Raw genomic sequence first — 16,144 nt, 5'->3', positions numbered from 1 at the left:
TATCTATCTATCTATCTATCTATCTATCTATAGAGTTCTACATTTTCAATGACAGTTGTGTTATGCGCTTCTTCACTGATCCCTTCTTAAAGATAAGTAGACTTTAGAAACGCTGCTGAACAGCCGACTGAGGCCTTCGTCTGCTCTGCATGTGACCCTCATTAAACCCGCTTCTAGATTGCTTCGGTCATGATTCTAGAGGGTCAGTGGACCCCTCTGGTCCATATAATGCAGTAAAGTCAGCTGAAGTGAAACCAGCCGCTGAGCTGATAGAGGTGGTTATATATAGATCGCACTGGCAAGCTAACGCGTACAGGGGACCGGGCTGGGGCTCTGTCACACGCCGTGCTGTGATTTAGTGCAAGATCTTTAATCTAAAATCAGCCAATGGCGTAATGGAACCAGACTGTTTTCCATGACACAAACTAGAACAATATTTCCCCCGTGGGAGATGAAGTTGAATAATTCAAAATAAATGGAGGATGATGAGACATTAATTGCCGGTGCACTAGGGGAGGGCTGCGATGAGTTTAAGCAGGGCAGCAGGGGGCATGGGGGAGGGGGGGGGGGGGGGGGGGGGGGGGGGGGGGGGGGGGGGGGGGGGGGGCACCACCATGTATCTCTGTGACTCAAAGGGAAAATGCCTGTTGGATTCAGGGGGCATGATCTGAATAGCCCAGTATTTTGGAAGTTGTTAATGTGAGCTGGGCTATGCGATGCTTGTGGGAGCAGAGGGTTTGCAGCGTGACCATCGTTTCAATGTCACAACACCGAGGCACCAAAGGGACATTTTGGGTTTGTACAGGTTCATATTCATGCCAACACAACACATTTTAAAGTTATGGCAAAGATAACAGTGTTCGGACACTGTTCGCGGTTTTATCTGGACACATCCAGTCTGATGCAATTTCCGGTATTTTTTGCGATGCTTTTCCTAGTCAATTTCTCCCTAAGTGTAAATAATCTGTTATTTATAAACAGATAAGAATCTACGTGTACATTTTCATTGTACATGGGCGTTTACATGTCTAATTAGTATACAAAAGGGACTTTGATGAGAGAAGGCAGTAAGAACGCTTGGACGACGCTCATGGTGGAATTATAACTTGATATTAAAAGTTTAAATAATGGAGCTTTCACTGCACGTTGAGTGTATTGATGTTCACTTGGGCAACTTGAAAAAATATGGTTAATACGCCCCAAAAAAACAGCAGGTCCCAGTGAGCTTTTATATTAAGTTAAATGAAAAATGTGCAAGATAATTTATATTTGTATTGAAAAAGAAATTCTGACACAGACCATAGACATAGTTGCGTTAGTAAAGAGGACTGGCACAAGATGCTAAAACACAATGTAACAAAAGCATTGGGGTTAGTAGAACAAAGTTGAAAAAAATGAATTTAGTCAGCAAACAGCAATAAATCTCTAAAGCTTGCTATCGTTAGCCACCATAAGCTAAGGGTCATCCAGACCAAGGAAGGCTGTAGCCACAAAACCCCTGAGAGTTTATTATGTATGTATTCAAGTTGTCAACTGTAACTGTGTGTTCAGACAGAACACAAGGCGAAGAAGTGGCAGGATTGCATACCAAATGCCCTCGCGGGGCCGGAGGGGATTGATGCAAAACTCCTTCAGCACAAATTTAAAATGTTTTACTCAGGCAAAAAATCCTGGAGCTTTACAAATCTGCTTCATAACCAGACAGAGATGAGAGGACAAAGGAGAGAAACTGGAGGGAAACAAGTTTCTTTCAGTCTCATTCACTTTCGTTGAAGGTTAACTTTTAAAAGAACGGCCTTCCTTTGCATAGAACCCCCTAGATATGCACCGTAAGCAAGATGTGTTCAAGGTGCAAAATTAAGTATGTAGAAGGTTCTTCTTATTAAGACAAGAACATCTCAGGTCAGTATGGAGCCCCAGAGGTTACATGAAGGGGAAAAAAAAACTAGAAAATAAAAATAAACAACACATGTAGCTACTGGGGACAAACTGTTTTACAATATCTCCAGATTTATTTGGGATATCTCGAGTTTCATTTCAGAGGTCTTGACTTTGTTTTGCAAGATATCGAGTTTTATTTGTGAGATCTCACAAATCCAACAAACAATAAGCCTAACCTAGCTAGCTAGTAGCGCACTTGCTAGTAGCGCGCTTGCTAGTATCTAGGTAGCTAGTAGCATGACATGATTATATCTCCTTGGTTGTCTAAATACATATTTTTATTTTGATAAGCATTAATAATCAATACATGCCAAAGTGAAGTGTTATAATGGACATTGTTGTTGACAGTTGATGTCAATGACTGCAGGCTAACCTTAGTAACTAGCTAGTATCTAGCTAGTAGCCTGACATGATTACATCTCCTTGGTTGTTTAAATAGATCCAATGTTTATTTTGATAAGCAATAATAATTAATACATGCCAAAGTGAAGTGTTATAATGGACATTGTTGTTGACAGTTTATGTCAATGACTGCAGGCTAACCTTAGTAGCTACCTGGGATCTAGCTAGTAGCCTGACATGATTACATCTCCTTGGTTGTCTAAATGCATCCATTGCATTTAGACCAAGCACATGTATTTCATTTATACATATATATATATATATTTAAATTTTCCCCTCCATGTGACCTCCGGGGCTCCGTTTGTCAGCAACATGTAAGAGTAAACTGTATTTTTTCACAAAAATACTCATGACATTTTTAGTCCTGATGTGGTAAAACCTTTACTTTGTAGCAACATCAAGTTGGACAAGATGAATGGAGACGTAAAATACTATGCAGTGGCCTCAGAAAAAGTTTTCAGACCCCTTAATATTGGCACGGTGTATTGTTGTTGCATCTACAACACAAAGCTTTCGAAAAGTGAAGGGGTCAGAAGACTTTCTGAAGCGACTGTGAATACATACAGTATATATTTTGACAGAAAAGCATTTTCCAGGATAGACGGAAATAAGTGCTAGGTATACAGTATATATATTTTTTTCTGCACTTAAGCTTCATCTCATTATTTCTTGTCACTTTGCATAGCAAGGGTATTCTTTGATTGATGGGCTGATTCTTATAATAAAAATGGAAAGACAGTCATTAAGCTTGATGTTCACACCCTGGACACACCACTCTTCACCTTTGAGTGAGTGTGGCAAAGAAATTCTATTCATGCACATCTCATAAATGAAAATGAAAGTGGAAATGGCATTGCATAACCAATGAAGACTTTGGACAGGCTGCATTTTTTAGCCAAACTGAAAAGACACCATCCGTCTCTAATATGAATTATTAAGTTCATTACACACACACCACATTTCAGATATTGTATGGACCAATGTGTGCAAAATAAATAAATGAAAAACAAATCAATCAAATAATTAATCATAAAATGAATGTGTGTGTGTGTGTATCTGTGTGTGTTTCCCCCCACCCCGCCCACTCCGCTCTGCAGCCAACCCGCTAGCTGCCCCCTCACAGCGAGGGAGAACTAATCCCCCAACCAAATCCCGACTGTTTGCTGTCCTGGCTCCCAAATGGTGGAATGAGCTCCCTATTGACATCAGGTTGGCCGAAAGCCTACGCATCTTCCCCTGAAGCTAAAAACACATCTCTTCCAACTACACTTTGGTTTAACATAAGGAAAGAAAAGAACAGAGGAGGAAAAGAAGAAGAAAAAATCTTTTCACATCTTTTTGTACTTTGTGCTCATTTAAACCTAATGTACTTCTGGAGTTGGCACCTTCAGGGTTAAAAGCACTTAATTGGAAGACGCTTTGGATAAAAGGGTCAGCTAAATGACATGTAATGTAAATTTTATGTTTGTGTGTGTGTGTATACTGTATCTAAGGACTGGCAGAGCAACAGAGGAGGTGGAGCAGAGGTGTATGTCTCTAAATGTCAGAGCTGATTAATTAACTTGAGGTACATCTGTTTATCCATGCTGCTCATATTTGACTTTAACAGTGATAATCCCTGTTAGCGGAGCACAAATAGGACGGGTTCAGGAAATGAAGACCTTCACGGCAGTCAGCCAAAAGATTAAATCTCACTTAAGAGCAAGAAAGAGTGACTGAATGGAACTTGTGGACCTCTTGAGTCAATGGCATTGATTGTCCCTTAATAAAATCTAAAAGAATACCTTAAATTATTATAGTCTTTTTATGATCTAGATTAAGTATACCTGGGCACTTTACATGTAGAAAAGGTAATACCTTTTCTACATGTAAAGTGCCCAGGTATACTTAATCTAGATGCTAAAAATAATCTAATAATAAATCTAATAACTAATAACTATTGTTCAGACCTTTTTTTTTTAGCAGTATGCTACTTTGTGTCAGAGTTCACACACTGCCTGGATAATTCACTGGCGACTGCTGGACTGGAAGGCAAAAAAAGAGCATTACTGTACATGACCGAGCAGTTTTAACCTTTCCGGGATTTCTGCTTTTATATCTCAGTCAACTGAAAGATGCAAAAGGAAGCCTTTTCATGTTTTGAAGGTTTTACACATGGATGACGGTCTCTTTTCAAAAGGAGTAAAAATGAGAAAGAGTGTAAAGTTTCGGTCACTCGCTGGATTGGTTTTGCCTAAATCTTCCATTTGTTTGAACACCAGAGAAGACTTTTTTATGCCACGAAATGTATCAATTTCCAAGGAGCGATTGTTTCATGTTTTTACGTAGAAAAGATAATTTGCCCATGATCAAAAGAAGGCCTTTGGTACTTTTCCCAAAATGTCACAGATGAAGATATTGGTAGGCAGCCTGATGTGATCAAAGGCCTTCTAGCTTATCTTTTCCACCCAAACACCAAAACCTGCTCTGCTCTCTCCATGGAGACAGACCTTCAAACCATCAGTTAGAGTTAAAGAGCAAACACATTTACTTCAAGCCAGAGCTAGAACCCAAACAAGCTAACATACTTTTGAAGAAACTCAGAAATGCCGCAATGAGAACTCTTATTTTACCCAATAACAAGGAAAAGATGACTTTCTGCTGCACTTACTTATTAGTAAAAAACATGAAGACTGGAGCTTTACGACCGCACCGCATGATGAAATGACTCGGTTGACCCCTTTTGCTAAATTAGGAAGAAATAATGATCGGCCCTGCTTTCTTTTCTCCATGCTCACACAATCCCTCCTCCAAAAGTAATAATCACTTCATTTTGCAGCGCTCTCCATTATGATCTTCCTTGAAAAGGTTAAGCTGCATCCCCTGTGTCACCTCATGGGCGAGCTAATATCATGATGAAGCAGGCTTTTCATATCATCTGATTGTCTCCGTGCTCTTCGTGAGGCCAATCCCGTGTAATCTAGCAGGAACGCAACACTGGCAGAAAGGATTTTCAATAAATAGTGGTTTTATCAGTTGTCAAAAGAATCGGAGAGAGTGTATACGTTAAGACTGTAAGAAGACTGTAAGAAAATCAGATGGGGATTAGTGAAGCATTCCTAGCTGTGTAAGTCCCTGAGGTCTAGAAGGAGTCAGAGAGGATTCTCATTAAATCAGATCAATATGGGACTGGGTGTTTGTTTACCAAGAACACAACAATGGAAAATGCAAAGCAAGTAGTGCCGTCTGATATGTTCTGCTGACAGAAAATTCAATTGTCTTCACTGAGCGTTGTCTTTCTGTCCCATCTCCTTAGACCCTCTGAAACTTCTTCTTTTTTCAATTGCTAAACAACAGTGGGCACAACTGGAGTCACATGTGCAAAACTGTAACTACAGTCTGCACAGCAGCTGTTCATGTGACCCAAACTCTAGTTCCTTTTTCATTGCTAAAACACAGTGTTCAAATCTCTACACACTTATGCCATGGCTTAACCACAATCGGCACAACACTGTGGATTTACAGCACTGTGTGCAAATGCTAACACACTGCTGTCACAACTGTTAACCACACTGTAAAAACAGAATAGATCTCAGTCTGGTGCCTATTAAACACCGCTGAATGTAATTGTAGCTGAAAGCCTAAGCATGTGTCTTGTTTTAGACTAGTTAGTGAACATATACAGTTTTTTTTTGTATACGAACATAAAATAAGACTTACAGAGAAACAGGTTAAAGAGCAAAGATATCAGTATGCCCAGGTCAGATGTCTGAGGTTACATACACAGCTATAAAACAAGTGAAAACACTATATCTTTAGTAGAGGAAAACCACGTTCTTCCTGTTTTTCAGAAAGTAATGGAGGTGAAAGCAATGGAAACACCACATTCATTAGTATTTAGAGATGATGCAGGCGTCCAGTGTGATGAAGACAACTTGCCTCATGATGCTGGAGAGAAGCAGGATCAGTCACACTAGTCTTTGTTACTGTAATGTAATTTTTTTTTCAGTAATTCCATAATTTACTAAAAACAAAATACTATATGGAAGCAAACTGCTGTTCCTTCTCGTTTACCTTATGTGAAAATCTATATCTTTTCTTTGGAGAAACTATTGAGTAGTGTGAAGACACTCAAACTGCACAAACTGTGAAGATGAAAAGTTAGTTTTCTGTATTGGTGACAGTGTGTGTTATCTAGATGAGGATTATTCATAGTGTTTTGAGATGTGTGTTCAGAGTTGTGTTTCTTGGAATGAGTTTTGCGGCTGATGTGAACTGTTCAGCTCAGGTGACTGTTGGTAGTCCAGACTGGAGTTAGAGTTCTGCACATGGAGCTCCAGTTGGGCCCACTTTTTAGCAATTGAAAAAACAAAAGCTGCCACTTAAGCCTTAACCAATACCATTACTGTAATGACGTATTTATAAGAAACATCATGCCGGATGTTGCTGAATAATTCAAAGCACACACGTCAAACTTTAACATGCCGGCGATACCTTTAAAGCAGTTTTTAATGAATCCTTGGTTACACTTTACTTAAAGTTTTCTACATAACAGTGACATGACACTGTCATGAATGTGTCATAAAACGTTATAAGGAAGTCATAAACGGTTATGATGCTTTTTTAGTAAGTGTCATTCTGTTTTCTCATGTCAAGTTGGGGTTATTGTTGGGGTTAGGGTTAAGGTCATGTGAGTGTCATGTGAGTGTCATGTGTTCATGACAGTGTCATGTCACTCTTATGTAGAAATGTCAATTAAAGTGTTACCGAATCCTTCAAAGTGACCAATGTCTCAATATGAATTATAGCGTTTTTTGTGATTGATAAAAATCAAAACACAATCCCTTCACCCAACAGGAATCTCAGGCAGTACTGAGCAACACCTGTTTCGAGGAAATACAAAGCAGATCTGTGTGCAGAACAAATATGTGTTGGCTTTTCCCCCCGCCGCGCTGCTGAACGAGTGGATGCTGTGATGTGTCTCAAGTTGGAGCAGACTTTTACCCACTGACATCAGCACAGATTTCCTGAGGCTCTATCACTGAGTTGGACCGGCAAAGGAGTGTTAACCCTGAAGCATTTTGGGGCGAAGACAGTGACGCAGAGGAGGAAGAATGGAGAGTGCTAAGAATGGCTTTTAATGTCATCTCTTTAACTCCAGATCATCTCCATTTCTGGATACTATAGATAAAACTAATTTGCAAATGTGCACATTCCCAATGAAACCAGTTCCTTCTGTGAAAACAAGCTATAACAACCCAAAATCTCTAATACGAGAGGGAGACTTCAAAATTGAATTTTTGGTGGTGCTGAGGGCAGAGGACAGAGATTACACAGGAAGAATGACATACCATGTTCAATTACTGTGGAACCTGTCGTGGCATTTTGGAGTTTGTGTGTGTGTGTGTGTGTGTGTGTGTCTGTGTGTGTGTGTGCTTAATGCAGCAGCTTGGGCGAACCAGACAAAAAGTCACTGCTTATGGGCTCAACACAGATTCCTGCTCCGAGAAGATAATTTTGTGTGTATGACAGCATGTCGTCGAGGTATGTGGAGTGCACTCCAGGGCGAGGACTCTGCTCTAAGGTGGCGGTAGATCAGTCCGTAGGGTCGCCGGTTCAAGTCCCCGTACGAACAAAAGTACGGAGTGTGGACTGGTAGCTGGATAAATGACCTCATGGGCACACCAAATTCTCTCCCCCCTCCCCCCCCCAAGTGCTCAGGGTGCCTGTCTAGCAGTTGCCGCCCACTCACTCTGACATTTCTTCATTTGTGCATGTAACAAAAGACTTGAGTGTGTGTCTGTATTTCCTCCGTGTAATGTGTAACAACAACAGAGTGCAACAACAAAAAAGTATGGATTATTAATTATAGGCTTTCAGTTGGTAAAGGTCCCATCTGGGCCTAATCATATTTCACATTGCAAGTCAATGATAGGCATTCTGAGAAGTTATGAGTGTGTTCAAATATGCAAATACCTTAACCCTCATGTTGTCCTCAAGTCGAATTTGACCCGTTTTCAGTAAAAAAAAAAAAATTGTTGTAAAAATTGGGCCGTCAAAATAAGCGCTGAATTTGTCAACGTTAAAAATATTTAAAAAAATTGAAAAAAAAACATAAAAAAAGCATCCACAAAATTGAAAAAAAAGTGTCGGAAAAAGTAATGTTGAATAATGATTTCATGGTTGACGGGAAGACAACACAAGGGTTAAGAAAATGTAGTTAACAGTAAAATACTGATCCTGTCTCAGGTCTAGGTCATTTTGGAGGTGTGAACCCTGCTCTGTAGTCAGAGAGTCAGCCCCTTTGTGTTGCAGGTTAAATGGATTTTTGCCTCTCGGAGGACATCAGAGCGCGGTGGTGACGGAGGGCAGGTTCTCCAGTGTGAGTCTAGATCTATTAGGGGAAACCGGAGTCCTTATGATTGACGAGTGGCTCCACTTCATCCATCAGGCCTGGCACACAGAGGCCTGACACTGCCATATCCCTCCCATGTGGCCCGGACTGCTACAACCCTGAGCTATATTTGCTAGCTGACATTAATGCCTTGCTCTACCCCGACTAACTAAGCCTCCCTCTCTCTCTCCATCTCTCTTCTTACATGACGCTGCAAATCTATGGCTACCCTATCCCGTGCTACTTCATGACAGCGGCTTCTAAATTACAGCATCTGATGACACCCCAAATTCTACAAAGCATGAGCAATTTAATGCACAAACAGCTATGGTTCCTCACACTTCCATAGCCTCCATATCTGATATATAATTATATATAATTAATGAATTAAGTCTCCACCATAAATTTGTTTCCTGTCATTTTATTTCACCTTTTTTCAAATCTATTAGTTATGGTTCTTTTCCAGCAAGAGATACTGTAATTTTTATCCAAAGATAATTAGCTCTGAAATAAAGCAGCCACACATTTGTTGACGTTATTAATGAAAATCTCAAAAGTACTCCAGAGAAAAGAAAAGGGGTGGGAGACAAATATTGTACAGAGGGGATAGATGCCAAAAATGCTGGAGTCATGGACGTTGTTTTATGGGAGTCCTTATCCGTCTGATGAGAGCTGTCTAGCCTGTTTACTTCCCCGTCCCGTCTGCGTCTTCATTAAAGTGCAATTGGCTGTTGATCCATGCTGTAGTTTTAATTAAAACCCATAAGGAAGCAAGGCAGAGAGCAGCTCAGCTGTTGAAAGAGTTCTTTCCCCACTTTCTTTCTTTTTTTTTTACACTGGGCAGTCTAGAGAGGCCAAATAGCCTCTTCACAGCGGGGAGCCCTGCATAACAGGAAGAAGAAAAAAAAGTAATGCTACTCTACATTCAGGTCAGGACTGAAAAAAGCTCCAGTGTGCTCAGCTGACCTTAAAAAAAAACCAAGGTCTAAGGCTGCCTTAACCAGCGGCGTTCAAAGATCATCATTCATATAAATTCCTAGAGTACTATTTAACACAAAACCTCACTTATATACATCTAGATGCACAGCTGGGCTCACCAAACAATAGGACGTCATACACCTTGAAATTCAAAAATGGCCACAAAGTGAGCAATGTTATGAACTGAGCGAGGAGCTCCGGCAGGTCCTGTAGGTTTTAAGTGATGTTTTATGGATTTACATAAAGGATCAGACAGCTGTGAAACTCAGTTTAGGCATGCCCGCACTTCTCTTTTGGTGAAAGCTCCAGCTAAGTGCAACACAAGAGACATCCAGCCAAGCACCAGGAAAAGGGTCTACGCCGGGGACCCTTGCATAACTCGCCTGCATAATTTCCCTGTTTAAAATCTCCCTGCATCATCTTAATGTAGTGGAATTAATGAGGACACCTTAGCCCTGGTTAATTGAAAATCTGCAGAGTCAGTCTCCCAATGGAAGAAAAGGGAGAGAGGGAGAGGGAGGGAGAGAGAGAGACACTAGAGATTTTACTTTATATTGACATACTGTTGTTGCTTTCCTGTTTTTTTTATCTTAAATGTATATATTTGAGTTTCCTCAATGAACTGTACATATGCATTTCTTCTCACATTATTATCCTTGATGCTTTGGCAATATTGTTTCTGACATTCATGCCAATAAAGCTAATTGAATTGAATTGAGAGAGAGACAGAGAGAGATTAACTTATCTCTATCCTCGAATGAACTCCGCCGGAGCTCCTTCTGCATTCGTCACCACCTGAAGAATATGTTCTCCTGGGGTTTTTCTAAAACTCAATGTGAGATGGCATCTCCTGCCTCAGACTCGGTGATTGGGTCGTAGCTCACACTATGACTGTTTAGACTTAGTTTAGAGAGAACACATGGGATGAATTAAGCCTTGCGACTTCTTTCCTTTAGTCCCGACGGACAGTTAAGGCGGAAATTGGAGTGAAGAAAAATTAACGACAGTCAATGCTACAGGTGAAACAAGTAGGCCGGGAAAATATCTGTTTGAATACCCACTAAACTACTGCTCCTCCAACTCTATGTGTACACACTTTGTGAGCTGTGGAATTTGGATAACAAGACCTCAAATAAATAATGCATTTTTGTTGAATTCAATTCCACTTAACGAGGCTTTAACCTCTGCTTATTAGGCATGTGTACAAACAGAAGGGATTTTTGGTTACGACAGTAACCAGGCTGATGAATGCATAAAGAGATCAAATAATAGATTCATTCCACACATGTGAACATGCCTGAAAAAGCAATCTCACCCTGACATTTTTTTTCCAATTCCTGGTAACAAGAACATTTAAATTCATTGTGACTATCCCACTGTCCATTACTCGCATGCCCTGTCATTTCATCTTGGCTTATATAGTCATTACAGGAGTGTAACAGTCCATTTGGCATTGTTGTGCACAGTTAATTTTCCTCTTGATTGAGTCTGCCTATTAATGCCTTCCAACGTCAGTATGGCACACCAGGGATGGAAGATTGCTGAGGAAAATGCACAAAAAAATAATATCGCACAACGGAGCCAAGCGAGCCTCTGGAGCCGGGCACGCACTTCAGATTGCAGTTCGTTAACAGAATGTTCGCAATGAATTTGGCTAGTATTTTCAGTCTCTTTGTGTGAAGAAAATGGTACAGTTGTGAATAAAACATGCATTTTACCGTATCATGTTTTATATGAGGACTGGGGCCAGGTGGAGCTGCAGGAGGCAGCGGCTCTTGTTTCATTCCTGCCTCTGTGCTGCAGATGCAGGCACATTAGGATTCAGCTGGATAACTGCAGGCCGGGATCCAGACACTCGTCTGCCCGCGTGCCAAACGCCGAGCAGACAGTGTGGCCCGATGAAGAATCACCTGCTGTTACCTAACAGTCCCTCCGATCCCCTGATCCAACACATTCAGACGCTAGTGAATGATACGGAACTGGAGGCAGTAACTGCTTTCTGCTACATCTCATCTCTCTGCTGCGTTTACACAAGCTGGACTTTTAGACACAATGACATCTAAATTGGCATCTTTGGGATGTTGTCCAATACCCAGCCTTGCAATGTTCTCATATTTCCCGTATCTCTTTATCATGCCAGCCTGAGAGATGTTGTGCTTTTATTGCCTGGGAGAAGATTCGGCGTAGGAGAGCTGATCTGTGAGGCTGGACTGAGGCTGAAGCTGGAAGCAGATGCTGCAGCAGATAGCATGCAAGAAAGGACAAAGGAAGGGAAGAAATTGTCTCAACATACAGTACACATGTTACATTTGATGTTGAGTTTAGAGGATGTGGGCGTGGGCTTTTAATGACAGTGGGGTTTTGTCTTTGGTTCTAATGAGATCCCCAGTAATCAGGACCACAGCACTGGGACACAACATTGAGAATGAAATGGACTGGCCATGGAGGATGGAAATGGAAAATACAGCGGAAGAATCAACACGTGGCCAGCAGCCCCCCCCCCCTTGTGCATTTGTTTGACCTGATTAAAATTAAAAACATACAAACATCCCCAAGTCTAGTTATAATAATCAGTTCATCGGACCCGGCAACCTTGCACGGCACTCTTCCCATACTAAACCGTTACTGTCAAGTAGGCATTTATAAAATGAATATACATGTAAAAGAATCTGTGTCAACATGTCAGGACCCTATTCCGCTTGGTGGCATCCTGATCACAGCTGTGCAGTGTAGATAAGTGGGTTGTAATTAGATGAGAATACACCACAGGAGGTCATGTAGTGTTGGAGTCGGCGTCTCGCCGCTGGATATGGGGCTGTGGGAAGAAGTGCCGTTCTGCATGATTGCCTATCCAGGATAGTCATACTAACATACTAACACACCAAAAAAAGACAAACAGATGTATGCATACGCGCACACGCACACACACACACTCCACTGGAATATTAAGGCTCGCTGTATGTTGCTAATTCAAAAAAGTTCATCTGTGCACACAATAACACACATCATTACTGAGATTAGATCAAATAAACTAAACTGAGTGATCACATCCAAACTCTGATTATCCTGCCTCAACAGGAAAAAAAAGAGATAAGTTTGCCTCGGCAAACATGACGGCACATACATTTACATATTTCTCATATGCATGAAGTCATTCTGTAAGCTTGTAAACGAACTGCGGGGCCTTGTGAGTGAGGCCTGCAGATCTCAGGCTCTTTCATTTAAATTGTGTGAGACAATAAAACCCTGAAGGCGAGTTACATCAGCTGCCTACATAATCTAAAATGTCTGAAATACAAATATTTCTTTGTTGTTCTGCCAGATCAGCCTCCCCTTAAAATGAACAGGTCCTTATTAATAACTCCAGACTTCTCCTGTAAAAAAAAAGAGGCAAGGCCATGACAATTTATCTGAAAGGGTGGGAAAAATATCCATTTACCAGACCATTTCTTGCAGATCTCACCACAGTGTCCTCACTTTTCTGCTATCTGCCTGCAGGACTATCAATAATTAATGATCGTGCCTCTGCCCCTGCCTTGTTATGTTCCACTGCAGGATAACTACAACTATGAGGACTGCAGGAAACTGAAGACTGCCTAGAGTGCCCTATTTTGGTTTTTAAACTTTCCGTCTGTCATAATATTTCATTATACTTTTTCTCACTGGAGTGATAAGGCTGCAAGATGGGTGGAATCTCCCTGTTTTTGTTTATTCAAGAGAATGGGCGTATAAACGCTGATTTATATTCCGGACAATGATAAGGTAAAGCCTCTCAGCTGCACATGCTCTCACTGGGAGATAACCAGAGGCTGGATGTGAAGAGCAAAAATGTTGACTGCCGAGGAAAGTCAGTGATCTGCAAAGCGCACGAGGAGAATGATCAATACACTCCCATCTTTCTATTTTCTCTCTGAAGCTCAAAGAAATCACTATCCGCTGCAGCCGACACAGAGGAGGTGTGGAGCGAAAGGCGGAGGGCAGTGGGCGGCGAAGGTGGTCAATTCAATTATCCTTCTGTCAGAGCGCATTTTCTATTCCAGACAGCCGGCAAAATTCCTTTGGAAAAAGAAACGCCAACTACTTTGGATTGCTTTAATTTTTTTGGAGACTCAATTACATACCATCCCCTTTATCAATAGCCATTTTCCGTGTGAATTTATATTAGGATTAAAAAAATGTATACTGTTTGAATTAAATGGTGTCAAAAGGGTTGTAAAATGTCGACAATGCTAATTTGTCTGGGAGGTTCATAGGATACTTGGCTGGAGAAATCCCATTTGAATCTATGTCTCTTTTTGTGTGTGTGTGTGTGTGTGTGTGTGTGTGTGTCACTGAATGACACAAAGGGCAGTGCTGTGTGAAAACAGTGACAGCTAAGAAGCAGGTAAGGGAAGGTATGTTGGCTAAAACCACAGGATGACTGAGTCCCAGAGAAAGAAGTTTGGGTTTGTGATAAGCCTGGACTCTGTGTCTCTCTAAGGAAATGTCAAGGACACAAAAAATTCTAGACATAGACATTCTAAATCAAAAAATGTGTGACCGTTCCCAGAACTAGAAATGGTCAATTCTAAGTTACAGAATACCTTAAAAGGTCCCATGGCATGAACATTTCCCTTTATGAGTTTTTTTTTTTTTTAACATTAATATGAGTTCCCCCAGCCTGCCTATGGTCCCCCAGTGGCTAGAAATGGTGATAGGTGTAAACCGAGCCCTGGGTATCCTGCTCTGCCTTTGAGAAAATGAAAGCTCAGATGGGCCAATCTGGAATTTTGCCCCTTATGAGGTCATAAGGGGAAAGGTAACCTCCCCTTTCTCTGCTTTGCCCGCCAGAGAATTTGGCCCACCCATGAGAGAGAGACATCATTACAAAGTGGTAGTTGGTCAAGGCCACTACCCCAGCCTCTACCTTGCCCCCCCCCCTCTCCTCCTCAAAAGCTACAGACTCAGAAATGGCACGTCCTAAGAAAAGCTCATTGTGGGACTGGATCTAGTCGCTGTAGTTCTGCACCAAGGCTGAATTTTGGGAAAGATACTTCAGATACAGTATCAGGGGACCACTAAGGTCTATATAAAAGAGACTTCAGATACAGTATTAGGGGACCACTAAGGTCTATATAAAAGAGACTTCTGATACAGTATTAGGGAACCACTAAGGTCTATGTAAAAGAGACTTCAGATACAGTATTAGGGGACCACTAAGGTCTATATAAAAGAGACTTCAGATACAGTATTAGGGGACCACTAAGGTTATATAAAAGATACTTCAGATACAGTATCAGGGGACCACTAAGGTCTATATAAAAGAGACTTAGATACAGTATTAGGGGACCACTAAGGTCTATATAAAAGAGACTTCAGATACAGTATTAGGGGACCACTAAGGTCTATATAAAAGAGATTCAGATACGTATTAGGGGACCACTAAGGTCTATATAAAAGGACTTCAGATACAGTATTAGGGGACCACTAAGGTCTATATGAATGAACTTCAGATACAGTATTAGGGGACCACTAAGGTCTATATAAAAGAGACTTCAGATACAGTATCAGGGGACCACTAAGGTCATATAAAAGAGACTTCGAAAAGTATTAGGGGACCACTAAGGTCTATATAAAAGAGACTTCGAGAACAGTATCAGGGGACCACTAAGGTCTATATAAAAGCATCCAAAGAGCACCATGTCATGGGACCTTTAAGGGGGCTCAAAGGCCAGTACTACAAAATAGTTGCACACCAGCTGATAGGGGCGCCTGGTGGGTGCCTTGCTTTATGACATGGATTCGGAAAAACAATATTTTTTTCTCTTTATTGGGTTATAAATACAAACTATACATTCATCAGAATATGTGACATGTCACTCAGTTTTACATTGTTAGGACATGAAAAACATGCCCCCATGCAAACATTAGAAACATGCTGCAAAAAAAAAAAGAAATCTTCATTGTATTTATGAATTTATAAATATCACCGTACAATGCAACTTATTATCTGATAAATAGCTGTAATTGAATTTTCCTAGTAAACCATTTTTCCCTCAGCTTTTCTGGTCTTTGTGCTTTTAATTGAATGATTTTGTGATTTTCCAGGGCCCTTGTACAAATGATTGAGTAATGGGCATGGACGTCAGTTGTGTTAGCTGGAGTGGTGTGTAGATGACAGGATTAAAGTTATCGGACTGCAGGGGGGTTAACAATTTAAAATCTGTTTTCTTATACGACAGCTAACATAAGAAACAAGCCTCTGAATTTGGAAATGATGAAACATCTGATGTTTAGAACACAACAAAATGTATACGTATATAAATATATGTATATATATATATATATGCCACTTCATCTCCTGGGCACTGCCAGGTGCCCTTGAGCAAGACACTGTACACCCCCAACCGCTCGGGGTGCTGGTCCAGCTGGCTGCCCCCCCACTCTGACATCTCTCCATTTGTGCATGAT

General features: G+C 41.0%; 1 protein-coding gene and 1 long non-coding RNA gene across 4 annotated transcripts in view; both read right to left on the bottom strand.

Moving 5' to 3' along the window:
• The window catches only part of tspan9a (tetraspanin 9a), a 197,761-nt gene that overhangs the window by 35,092 nt on the left and 146,525 nt on the right, over positions 1–16,144 (bottom strand). The window lies entirely within an intron of this gene.
• The window catches only part of LOC116694332 (uncharacterized), a 15,674-nt gene continuing 6,481 nt past the window's right edge, over positions 6,952–16,144 (bottom strand). Inside the window, exons 2-3 of the long non-coding RNA XR_004333110.1 lie at positions 9,532–9,534; positions 6,952–7,095 (exon numbers count right to left, since the gene is read on the bottom strand). This is a non-coding gene — a long non-coding RNA (uncharacterized LOC116694332). The remainder of the gene's footprint in view (positions 7,096–9,531; positions 9,535–16,144) is intronic.

This window comes from Etheostoma spectabile, chromosome 8 (genome assembly GCF_008692095.1).
Source record: "Etheostoma spectabile isolate EspeVRDwgs_2016 chromosome 8, UIUC_Espe_1.0, whole genome shotgun sequence".
Lineage (NCBI taxonomy): Eukaryota > Metazoa > Chordata > Actinopteri > Perciformes > Percidae > Etheostoma > Etheostoma spectabile.
The sequence above is the reverse complement of the archived record's forward strand: the minus strand, read 5'-3'. Positions and strand labels throughout refer to the sequence as shown.